Here is a 12369-nt window from a genome sequence, read left to right as displayed (position 1 = left end):
CAAAAGGAGGAACAAAGCAGCAGCTGAAATCACTGAGATTAAGATGCTGCTGTTCAGAATGAAGATATTAGCAGAGGACAAAGCTAAATAAAATCTCAGATTCTTATCACCCAAGTTCATTGGCAGTCTTGGAATGTAATGTTTGAATAATAAAACTAAAATGTTTTCATTGTGCTTACATTTATTTAATAACTTGAAGTTTGGGACTAATTCATGATAGCACTGTCTTTATAATACCACCATCCTAAGCATTATTGACCACCACATATGTGTCAGTTGCATTGCATATATGTAAATCTATGCTTCCAAAATACTTGAAAGTATATTTGGTTTTGTTATTAAGTATCCCAGGCATTAGTCAGGAGTTTTTTGGTTGCAACTAACCAAATACCCATTTGGATTAAGTGAAGTAAAATAATAAATGGGGCCAGGCATGGTGACTCATGCCAGTAATCCCAACACTTAGGGAGGCTGAGGTGGGTGGATCACCAGAGGTCAGGAGTTCAAGACTAACCTGGCCAACATGGCGAAATCCTGTCTCTACTGAAAGTACAAAAATTAGCCCAGTGTGGTGGTGCATGCCTGTAGTCCCAGCTACTCAGGTGGCTGAGGCAGAAGAATCACTTGAACCTGGGAGGCAGAGGTTGCAGTGAGCCGAGATCGTACCATTGCACTGCAGCCCAGGTGACAGAGTAAGACTCCTTCATAAAAAAAAAAGAAAAGAAAAAGAAAAAGAAAAAAAGAAATGAAATGGAAGGTACTAAAATTGACTTCTGAATCAAAGGAGAAACTGGCCAATGGGAGGGCACCCCTCATCTGAAGGAACTCCAAACAACAACAGCATATCCACCACCACGTGCCCGTTCCCTAAAACCCAGGAGGAACCATTAAAACCTCTGTGACATGGAAAGGTGTCCATACTGTGCCCACTCTCCTCCCCTTGACATCTTGATAACACTGTTTATTGGCAGCAATTTTCTTTGTTACCTCAAATTTTGAAGCCTCAGAAACAAAAAAACCATACATAAGTCTAAGAGACAGAAAAATAACCTTTCTCCTTTCTGTCCCCTTGTCCCACCCCACCCCACATTGGGTAACGTTACATTTTAGAAGAAATTTTGTCCAAAGTAACAAACTTTAAGGCAGTGAACAGCAATTTAATAACACAATTGTATATGCTATTTATGCTCTATAAATTTACTGTTCCCTTCATAATTTCAGTCCCACTAATATTTTCTCTTCTGTGTTTTAGTTAACTTGTCTCTTCAAACAGTACATATACTTTTAAGTATATAACAATATACATATATACATTTATATGGTATATTTTCATTATTCTCTAATAAAAGTAAAATAATTTTGGAGAAGCTATTCTCCCCAACTTCTGCTTAGAAAGAAGCAGCTTTATTTCCTTGGGAGAAGCCTTTAACCATCTTCACATCCAAAGAAACTGTAGCTTCTTTCTTTCTCATAATGCATTTGAGTATCCTTACGAGTTGCTGGATAGCAGAGTCTGAGAATAAACTTTTAATGCCCCAGTTTATGGTACCACAAAGCAATCCCTTTAGGGTAAATCTTAGGCTTTTAGTCTTCCACCCCTTCTCTTCTTCTTCTCCTATTTCCGTTCAAGATGGCACCAAAGCATATTAGTGGATAGGGAGAGTGGTAACTAGAACTTCACTGGTCCCTGCTGGAGCCTGACTAGTCAGGTCTGTTTACAAAGCTGGTGGCCAGCAAGGTAGTGAGTCCCACAGGGACATAGAGCATCACATGTGTACTCACAGCCATTACTAGTGCATGGTCCTGGTCATTGCCCCTGTGAGAGTTGCCCCTGTTCTATGGAATCCTAAGCCCTACTCCAGCCCTTATTAAGTCCTTATACCTTTACCATCCTAACCATCTGTCTCACTGTCCTCTTACAGAACTCCATCCCATTGCCTTCCTGAGATGCTGGACCACTGTGGGCAGCTGCCCTTGGAAGAAGCATGCCACTGTCTCCTTCAAACCCCTCAAAGTCTCAGCTTCTCTCATACTTTTGGAAATTCTCAAGATTGAATAGAGTGAGCTTCTTCTTCAGTATCATTAGTTCTTTCTACACTACAGAAGAAATTCTAATCTGAACATAAAGAAACATATTTTGGATTAATAAATTCTTCTAAAAGTATCTGTATTATCTGTTTTCATGCTGCTGATAAAGACATACCCGAGACTGGGAAGAAAAAGAGGTTTAATTGGACTTACAGTTCCACATGGCTGGGGAGGCCTCAGAATCATGGCAGAGGGTGAAAGGCATTTCTTACATGGCAGCAGCAAGAGAAAATAAGGATGCAAAAGTGGAAAGCCCTGATAAAACCATCAGATCACGTGAGACAGATACCATGAGAACAGTATGGAGGAAACCACCCCCATGATTCAAATTATCTCCCACAGGGTCCCTCCCACAACACAAGGAAATTATGGGAGTATAATTCCATATAAGATTTGGGTGGGAACACAGAGACAAACCATAGCATTGCACTCCTGGCCCCTCCAAATTTCATGTCCTCACATTTCAAAACCAATCATGCCTTACGGACAATCCCCCAAAGTCGTAACTCATTTCCCCATTACCCCAAAAGTCCACAGTCCAGAGTCTCAGAGAGAGAAGGCAAGTCCCTTCAGCCTACGAGCCTTTAAAAATCAAAAGCAAGCTGGTTACTTACTAGATACAATGGGGGTACATGTATTGGGTAAATACAGCTGTTCCAAATGGAAGAAATTGGCCCAAACAAAGGGGTTACAGAGCCCATGAAAGTCCGAAATCCAGCAAGGCAGTCAAATTTTAAAGCTCCAAAATGATTTCCTTTGACTCCAGGTCTCACATCCAGGTCATGCTGATGCAAGAGATGGGTTCCCATGGTCTTGGGCAGCTCTGCCCCTGTGGCTTTGCAGGGTACAGCCTCCCTCCTGGCTTCTTTCACAGCTGGCATCGAGTGTCTGCAGCTTTTCCAAATACATGGTGCAAGCTGTTGGTAGATGCACCATTCTGGGGTGTGGAAGACAGTGGCCCTCTTCTCACAGCTCCACTAGGCAATGCTCTAGTAGGGACTCTCTGTGGGGGCTCCAACCCCACATTTCCCTTCTATACTGCCCTAGCAGAGGTTCTCCATGAGGGCCCCGACCCTGCAGCAAACTTTTGCCTGGGCATCCAGGTGTTTCCATACATCTTCTGAAATCTAGACAGAGGTTCCCAAACCTCAATTCTTGACTTCCATGTACCCGCAGGCTCAACACCACATGGAAACTGCCAAGGCTTGGGGTTTCCACCCTCTAAAGCCACAGCCCAAGCTGTACTTTGGCCCCTTTCAGCCACAGCTGGAGCAGCTGGGACACAGGGCACCAAGTCCCTTGGCTGCACACAGCACAAGGACCTTGGGCCAGGCCCAAGAAACCATTTTTTCCTCCAAGGCCCTGGGGCCTATAATGGGAAGGGCTGCTGTGAAGGTCTCTGACATGGCCTGGAGACATTTTCCCCAGGGTCTTGAAGAGTAACATTAGGCTCCTTGCTACTCAAGCAAATTTCTGCAGCCAGCTTAAATTTCTTCCCAGAAAATGGGTTTCTCTTTTCTATTTCATAGTCAGGCTGCAAATTTTCCAAACTTTTATCTTCTGCTTCCCTTATAAAACTGAATGCCTTTAATAGTACCTAAGTCACCTCTTGAATGCTTTGCTGCTTAGAAATTTCATCCATCAGATACCCTAACTCATCTTAAGTTCAAAGTTCCACAAATCTCTAGGGAAGGGGCAAAATGCCACCAGTCTATTTGCTAAAACATAAGAGTCACCTTTACTCCAGTTCCCAACAAGTTCCTCGTCTCTATCTGAGATCACCTCAGCCTGGATTTTATTGTCCATATCGCTATCAGCATTTTGGGCAAAGGCATTCAACACGTCTCTAGGAAGTTCTAAACTCTCCAACATTTTCCTGTCTTCTTATGAGACCTTCAAACTGTTCCAATCTCTGCCTGTTACCCAGTTCCAAAGTTGCTTCCACATTTTTGGGTATCTTTTCAGCAACACCCCACTCTACTGGTACCAATTTACTATATTCATCTGTTTTCACACTGCTGATAGAGACATACCCGAGACTGGGAAGAAAAAGAGGTTTAATTGGACTTATAGTTCCACATGGCTGGGGAGGCCTCAGAATCATGGCAGAGGAAGAAAGGCATTTCTTACATGGTGGTGGCAGGAGAAATGAGGATGTAAAAGTGGAAACCCCTGATAAAACCATCAGATCTCATGAGACTTATTCACACCATGAGAACAGTATGGGGGAAACCACCCCCATGATTCAAATGATCTCCCACAGGGTCCCTCCCACAACATATGGGAATTGTGGGAGTACAATTCAAGATGATATTTGGGTGGGGACCCAGAGCCAAACCATAGCAGTATCTATGTTTCAATAATGTAAAATTACCGTCTTCCAATCCCCAGCCAATACCCTGAGCTCTAACCACCTTAAACCTTGTCTTTCTGTTGATTGTTTCTGCCACGTGGAACATACCAGCTCTATTCCTCCACCTGAGTAACTTTTCCTTGTCTTCTGAGATGCCTGCAAGGTGAATCTTCCCCAGATAATCTTTCCTGTTTTGTCCAGACCAGAATAGGTTACTCAACAGCTCCCTTCAAAGCATCCTACCCATTGCTCTCACTGTGCCATGGCTGCTGTCTATGTCCATGCTAAGCAGTAGAAATATAATGCAAGTCACAAATCCAAGTTGCATACATAATTTTACATTTTCTAACAGCCACATTAAAAAAATTTAAAATAGGTGAAATTAATCTTCATATATTTTATGTAACCCCACATATCAAAAATATTTCACCATGTAATCGATATAAAAAAATTATTAGTGAGGTTTTTTTGTTCTAAATTCTTTGAACTCCACTGTGTACTTACATTTATGACACATCTCAATTCGCACTAGACATATTTCAGGGGCTCAGTCGCCATATATGGTTAGTGGCTCACATGTTTATTGCACCATGAATCTACGTGTGGTTGAGTCTGTGTAAGTGTGCCTAGTGCTGGTAGGTACTCAGGAAACATTTGTAGAATGAACTGTTAAGAAAAGCTTTTATTAACCAAAGAGTTACAATTCTGGGTGAATATTAAACACTCCTGGGAATTCTAGTGTCAGGAGAGAAAACTGGTTGTGTTAATTAAGTCATTCGTGGGAATATAAAAGTGAGAGAAACCTGAAAGAAAAATAGCAAAGAAGAAAATGAAGCTAATATGGTATCTCTGCCACTCCAGAAATTTTACTGAAAAACATTCAAAACACTTGAGAGTGTTGGTCTGCTCAGAGGGATAGGCGGCTGCCTTCTACCACCACACCCCCTCCACCCCGCCCCCCGATCTTTCTGTTCTGGCTCAGAAGAGAGAAAAATTTAGTGATGTGACTGGCAAAAAAGACATAACAAATGAGACATCTTGCTGGAACTAGCAAAAGACAGTGCTCCAAAAAGGTGTTAGCTTAGGTGTGGGGTAAGCTCCTAATTACAGACCCGCTGCTGTAAGTCCAATTAAACCTCTTTTTCTTTTTCTTCCCAGTCTCGGGTATGTCTCTATCAGCAGTGTGAAAACAGGTGAATATAGTAAATTGGTACCAGTAGAGTGGGGTGTTGCTGAAAAGATACCCAAAAATGTGGAAGCTGGAGGGAAGAGGCTGGAGTTAACACAAGAGCCTTGTAACGCATGGGATTTTTCAAGAGACGCATCAAGGCTTCTAAAATGTAAAGTTGTTGGAGGCTACCTTCTGGCAAGTTGCATGAGTGAAACTTTAAACCTCCGGACTCAGAAGTAAAAGGGACTTGGACTCGCAACTCAAAAATAGTTGTGTTTAGTTAAATAAGTATGAGTGGAGCACAAGGCAGAAGTGTTACTGGGTAGGGGACTCACTTGCTTTGTTTTTATTTTATTGTTCTGATTTTAAATTGTTGATTTTAAAACATTTTCCTAGGTGATATGGAAAAATACCTGTGCTAACCAATAAAGTCCTACTTTTGTATATAAAAAGCAAAAATTAGCAGCATGGAGAGGTTTTATCTGGAAGATTTTGAGTCCTTTATTGGAAATTCTTGACAAACACAGGAAAAGCACCATCTACAGGTGAATATCCTACCACCGGCAGCTACCAACTTGGCTCTGGTTCTTCACAACAGTTTGAGAGAAGTATTAAACAATTCATTTCACTTGTGGATGACACCACAGAATTTTATCTAGTAAATAACCTGGTAATTTTAGTAAGTGATTTACTTTGTTCACAAAATGCCAACATTTATTCAATTCGATGGAGGGAAAAATCAGGCCAGTGTTTGGGTATTACATATTCATAGACAGTTTGATTAAAGTGCTTTTATTTTCAACATGCAACAAGGTCCTTATCTGTATATTTTTAAGTATCCAACTTTTAGTCATTGAGGGAAAAAATGGGCACTGGAATAGCTTCGTAATTGAAATCTACAAACAATCTGGCATTTCAATCTAGCAAAATGTTTCCCTTTACTACTTACTAACAAGAAGCAAAAAGACTGATTTACATTCCACCATGGACTTCTCATGGTCTCCATTACCCTTGTTATCACTGTCCCTATTAGCACAGATAATTGAGAAGTATGTGTACCTCACCGTTAAATGATGAGATCTCATTCTTTGCCTCCCACCCATCACAAATTGCTGCTCACCCTCAGTAAATAGCTATTTACAAAAATGATTTACAAGCTTATGCACATGGCTCCATGCTGTATATTACGGTGGCACCCTTTTAAAAATGGTTTTTAAAACTAGTGATATGGAAGCTGGTCTCAGTAATAAGAGCCTTCCTGAGTTAGAAGGTTAATTGTTGAAGGGAGATGCTCCCTCAGAAACATGTCATAGATTTTTATTCTTTAAGGCATAATTGTGTGTAGGATGCAAGGTAATAAGACAGAACAAAGGAAAAACATTTGTTTTCAAACAGGCTCAAAGGCAGAGAGGGTAAGAAACGAAGTAGCTAATGAGGAAGGGTCATCTCACAGTTTTATTACATTGTTCATAATTTTGCCCTAAAAACTGGTCATCCCAAGTGGTCTTGTCACTCTGCACCAGACATGAACTAAGAATAAGATTTTGTTGGAAGGTCAGGGAAAATCCCAAAAGGCCATCCCAAAAGAGCAATCCTAAAAGGTAATGTAGGAAGACAAGAGGTGCCACACTTGAATGTGGTAGCTCATTGGTGGCTTCCAGCAGGGCTCAGTTATGACTGTCAGAAAATCAGTAACAGATGGGGAAATGATCACTTACGTTTGGGCCTCTGGAATAATTAACAGGTTCAGCATGTTAATATAAAATGTGCAGCTGAAGCAGAGGAAATAACTGAAGTTTCCTAGAGACCCGCACGAGAAAGGTCTTGTGTAGAAATAGTTTAGTTTTGTTTGTTTGTTTGTTTTCTGGTTTAAATAGTAGGGCCTGGCTATCATGAAAATTGCTGTACTTTCTTACAGTATTTTATCTATCCATATTCTCTCTCCCATAACCATCCCACTTGAGTTGTACAATTGTCATGCCTGCCTTTTCCTGAAAAGATGGGCTCATGTTGAAATGAGACTCAGTGCTGGAGTCAAATGACCTACAGTCCCATCCCAGCTTCGCTACCTACCTGCTCTGCTGAGTCTCAGGGCTTCAGGATTGTCCTGTATAAAATAGGGAGACTAGTATCTATCTCACAGGATTGTGGGTGGGATTAAAAGAGATGATGCTTTTCAATTCTCTGGTGATACTAAAGGATCTAGGAACTTTTTCCTTCCTCCGTTATCTAGTTTACCTCTTTGGTGCCCCCATCCTTACTCTGAGTCAGAATTTTCTACCATCTCAATGTCCTTCTAAGACTTACCCTCCTATCTTTAAAATAATCCCCCAAATTGCACTCATTCCATTCCATAAGGTTTATGCTCAGTTAAGTAGATTAGAACCTAGGACTACAAACATTCCCTCCCCTGCACAACTAGCAAAACTCTGGAAACTAAAACTCTAGCTTTCTATGAAGTAGGGGGTGGCTCCTTCCCTTTGACTCCTCCCAGCCCAATTAGGCCCTTTAAAACAAGAGAATCTGGGGAGAAGGCACTAAAGTCAGCAGGGTCTGGGCAAAGGCCAAGACTTTTTATTTTCCCTCCCTCCATCTGCTTCTGATTGTTACCAGGAGATACCTAGGGGGAGATTCTGCAGGTTTTAATCAGGGAAACACAGTTTCCCTCTAATCAAGTTTACATTGTTTTCAGAGGGGTAGATAATTTAGCATCCTGAGCCATTTAGGAAGATGTCCCTGCTGTAAGAGTTCTTATCCAGAACTACAGATTTCTTAGTGTAATTTCCTATGAATTAGTTCATTGAGTCCTTAGAAAATGCTTGTGTAGATTTTAAGAGTCACAATTTTCCCATTCAGATGTTGTGCTAGTTTTAACCTGTCAGGTTATAAATATCCAAGTGAGCTCTTCTCTATTTTTAAGTGATTTTTTTTTCAGTTGCCCTAAAATATAGTCAGGATACAAAGCCAGCAAACCTAGTAAATTCTTCCAGTTGCAGCTTTTCAGATAAGTCATCTCTCTGTTGCTTATGTATCATTGTGAATCTGAAATACTATTAAATCCATGCAATTACTATAATCAATGGAGGATAAGTAATTAGATTCATTTACTTGTTCATTCAGTACCATATGAAGCACCTTTGTAATAAATACTCATTGCCTCTGGAATGCATGCTAAGGGCATATGGCAAAGGGATAGGTAAAAGTCACTAACACATAAATCCAAATCCTAATCCTTTGCTCTAACACGGTGCTTCTCAGAATGCAGTCCCAGAACTGCAGCATTAGTATCATCTGGGATACTATGCAAATTTTCATTAGTATCATCTGGGATACTAGGCAAATTCTTAGTATCATCTGTGAAATATGCAAATTCTCAGGACCCAGTCCATATCTACAGAATCAGAAAAACTCTAGGGGTGAGGCCCAGCAATCTATTTTAACAAGTCTCCATGTGATCCTGATACACACTAAAATTTGAGAACACTGCTCTCTAAGATTCATCTTTACTCGAAGTATATTACTCACTTTTCTTAATAACCTCATATTTAGGGCTGGGCATGGCAGCTCACGCCTGTAATCCCAGCACCTTGGGAAACTGAGGAGGGAGGATCACTTGAGGCCAGGAGTTCAAGGCTGCAGTGAACCATGATTGCACCACGGCAGCCTGGGCAACAGAGCAAGACCCCAACTCAAACAGACAAACAAATAACCTCATACCTAGATGATACACTGCACATTTATTAGAATTGAACTACATAACAATTCAAAGATATCACTAGCCTCTAGGTAGAACGGACATAATACCCTCCACATGAAGCCCCATCACACAGTTAACTCCTGCCCACCTCTCAGAGCTCCTCCTCCAGGCAGGCTTCCTTAACCCTCATGGACTCTGTAGTGTGCCCTGCTGCTTTCTCTCACCACACCTGCTGTATTAGTCTGTTTTTATGCTTCTGATAAGACACACCCGAGACTGGGAAGAAAAGGAGGTTGAATTTGACTTACAGTTCCACATGGCTGGGGAGGTCTCATAATCATGGCGGAGAGCGAAACGCACTTCTTACATGGTGGCAGCAAGAGATAGTAAGGAAGAAGCAAAAGCAGAAACCCTGATAAACCCATCAGATCTCGTGAGACTTATTCACAATCACGAGAATAGCACAGGAAATACCGGCCCCCACGATTCAATTACCTCCCCGTGAGTCCCTCCCACAACACGTGGAAATTCTGGGCGATACAATTCAAGCTGAGATTTGAATGGGGATGCAGCCAAACCGTATCACCTGCATTTCCCGCATCTTGGCAATTACTGCACTTTCTGGTAACTTTTCTATGAGGGTGCAAACCATATATTGTTCTCCATTGACTCTTCAGTGCCTACTGCAGTGCTTAGCATATTATGTGATCAATATAAATTTAATGAGTAAATGAATAAATGATGTCATATGTAAGCAGGCAGATTTTGTTATGAGATTTACAATTATGATACATTATCAATTATATAAATTGTTTTCAGAAGCTCTAAGATAAAAGGAGAAGATTTCATCTGAGGAAAATTTTCAGTCTGTTATTTTTCCTCTATCAATTAGCTATTTTGTTGCAAGCTTTTGATGTGATCAGCACTCAAAGACATATTTATTTTAGTGTCATATTTGATGCTGAAGAAGTCAGTTTTTCTTGTGATTCTTCATTGATAATTTAAACCAGGACACAGTTTGATTTTTATCAACATCAAAAAGGCAATAAAAGAGACAGATAAATGACACAGAAAAAACACCGGACCAGGCGCAGTGGCTCATGCCTGTAATCCCAACACTTTGGGAGGCCGAGGCAGGCAGATCACTTGAGACCAGGAGTTTGAGACCAGCAGGGCCAACATGGCGAAACCCCATCTCTACTAAAAATACAAAAAATTAGCCAGGCATGATGGTGCACACCTGTAATCCCAGCTACTTGGGAGGCTGAGGCACGAGAATCGCTTGAAGCCAGGAGGCAGAAGTTGCAGTGAGCTGAGATTGTGCCACTGTACTGCAGCCTGAGTGACAGAGTGAAACCCTATCTTAAGGAAAAAAAAAAGGCCGGGCGCGGTGGCTCAAGCCTGTAATCCCAGCACTTTGGGAGGCCGAGACGGGCGGATCACGAGGTCAGGAGATCGAGACCATCCTGGCTGACACTGTGAAACCCCGTCTCTACTAAAAACTACAAAAAACTAGCCGGGCGAGGTGGCGGGAGCCTGTAGTCCCAGCTACTCGGGAGGCTGAGGCAGGAGAATGGCGTGAACCCGGGAGGCGGAGCTTGCAGTGAGCTGAGATCCGGCCACTGCACTCCAGCCTGGGTGGCAGAGCGAGACTCCGTCTCAAGAAAAAAAAAAAAAAAAAAGAGAGAGAAAGAAAAGAAAAAAGAAACAACACTGGACTTACATCCCAAAATATAGATTGCAGTCCTATTTCTGATACTAATAATCCATCTTGTTACCTCTGGAAAGTCAAGTCACCTCAATATTTCATCTGCAAGATGGGATTTAAGAATATCTGCCCAATCTCTTTCACTAAGAGATTAGTGAAAGAATCAAAGTAGGCCAGGCACGGTGGCTCACGCCTGTAATCCCAGCACTTTGGGAGGCCGAGGCAGGCAGATCATGAGGTCAAGAAATCGAGACAATCCTGGCCAATGTGGTGAAACCCCGTCTCTACTAAAAATTCCAAACTCAGCTGGGCATGGTGGCACATGCCTGTAGTCCCAACTACTCAGGAGGCTGAGGCAGGAAAATCACTTGAAGCCGCGAGGCAGAGGTTGCAGTGAGCCGAGATCGCGCCACTGGACTCCAGCCTGGTGACAGAGTGAGACTCCATCTAAAAGAAAGGAAGGAAAGGAAAGGAAAGGAAAGGAAAGGAAAGGAAAGGAAGGGAAGGGAAGGGAAGGGAAGGGGAGGGGAGGGGAGGGGAGGGGAGGGGAGGGGAGGGGAGGGGAGGGGAGGGGAGGGGAGGGGAGGGGAGGGGAGGGGAGGGAGGGGAGGGAGGGGAGGGGGGGGAGGGGAGGGGAGGGGAGGGGAGGGGAGGGGAGGGGAGGGGGAGGAAGGAAGGAAGGAAGGAAGGAAGGAAGGGAGGGAGGATCAAAGTAAATAGTGAATATGAAATTACTTTGCAAATTTCATAGTACAATACAAGAATGAGGCGTCATTATTTGTTACCATTTTTTAAGTGGTCTTGTTGGGTTAGCTGAAGCTTAATTAGCTTAATCAGAGGAGGTGAAGAGTCATGATTCTACAAGGAGACAGATACATTTTCTCTGTGGTGCAAGATCACATCTAGTAAAATGTACATTTGGCCTATTTGTATAGAGGATCCAGTACCTTCCCTGACTATTCTAACTGGTCTTCCACAGAATGATTTTTTTCTAAACTTTTAGGCATTAATGTCACCTAAACTGTTCTAACAGTCTTTGATTAGTAACCATAAACCCCTGCTGAGATCTTAATGAGAATTCTAAACCTAACAAAATAAATGAGTTTTCATTATACTCCAATGTTGTTTTGAAAAACCAAATAGCATAAGTAAAATTATGAATCTAAAAGTTATATAGAAACAAGGAAATAATCTGCAACCAAACTAGAGTTTAATCACATTTTAGGTCAATAAATGACTGCATTCTCTTCTCTCTTTCATTATCTAAATTCTATTATTATGTCAAATTCATTGTAAGCCTCATTTCTGCCATAAATCTGCCCCCAACTCTGCCACTCCATAACAACCTTTTC

At 41.9% G+C, this 12369-nt stretch overlaps 1 long non-coding RNA gene across 1 annotated transcript in view; it reads left to right on the top strand.

Moving 5' to 3' along the window:
- Window positions 1–2254, top strand: part of LOC105473007 (uncharacterized) — a 42364-nt gene extending 40110 nt beyond the window's left edge. Inside the window, exon 3 of the long non-coding RNA XR_981999.2 lies at window positions 1923–2254. This is a non-coding gene — a long non-coding RNA (uncharacterized lncRNA). The remainder of the gene's footprint in view (window positions 1–1922) is intronic.
- Window positions 2255–12369: the final 10115 nt, after the last annotated feature.

The sequence above is a fragment of the Macaca nemestrina genome, chromosome 6, assembly GCF_043159975.1.
Source record: "Macaca nemestrina isolate mMacNem1 chromosome 6, mMacNem.hap1, whole genome shotgun sequence".
NCBI lineage: Eukaryota > Metazoa > Chordata > Mammalia > Primates > Cercopithecidae > Macaca > Macaca nemestrina.
Note: the sequence above shows the minus strand (reverse complement) of the source record. Positions and strands in the feature narration are given on the sequence as shown.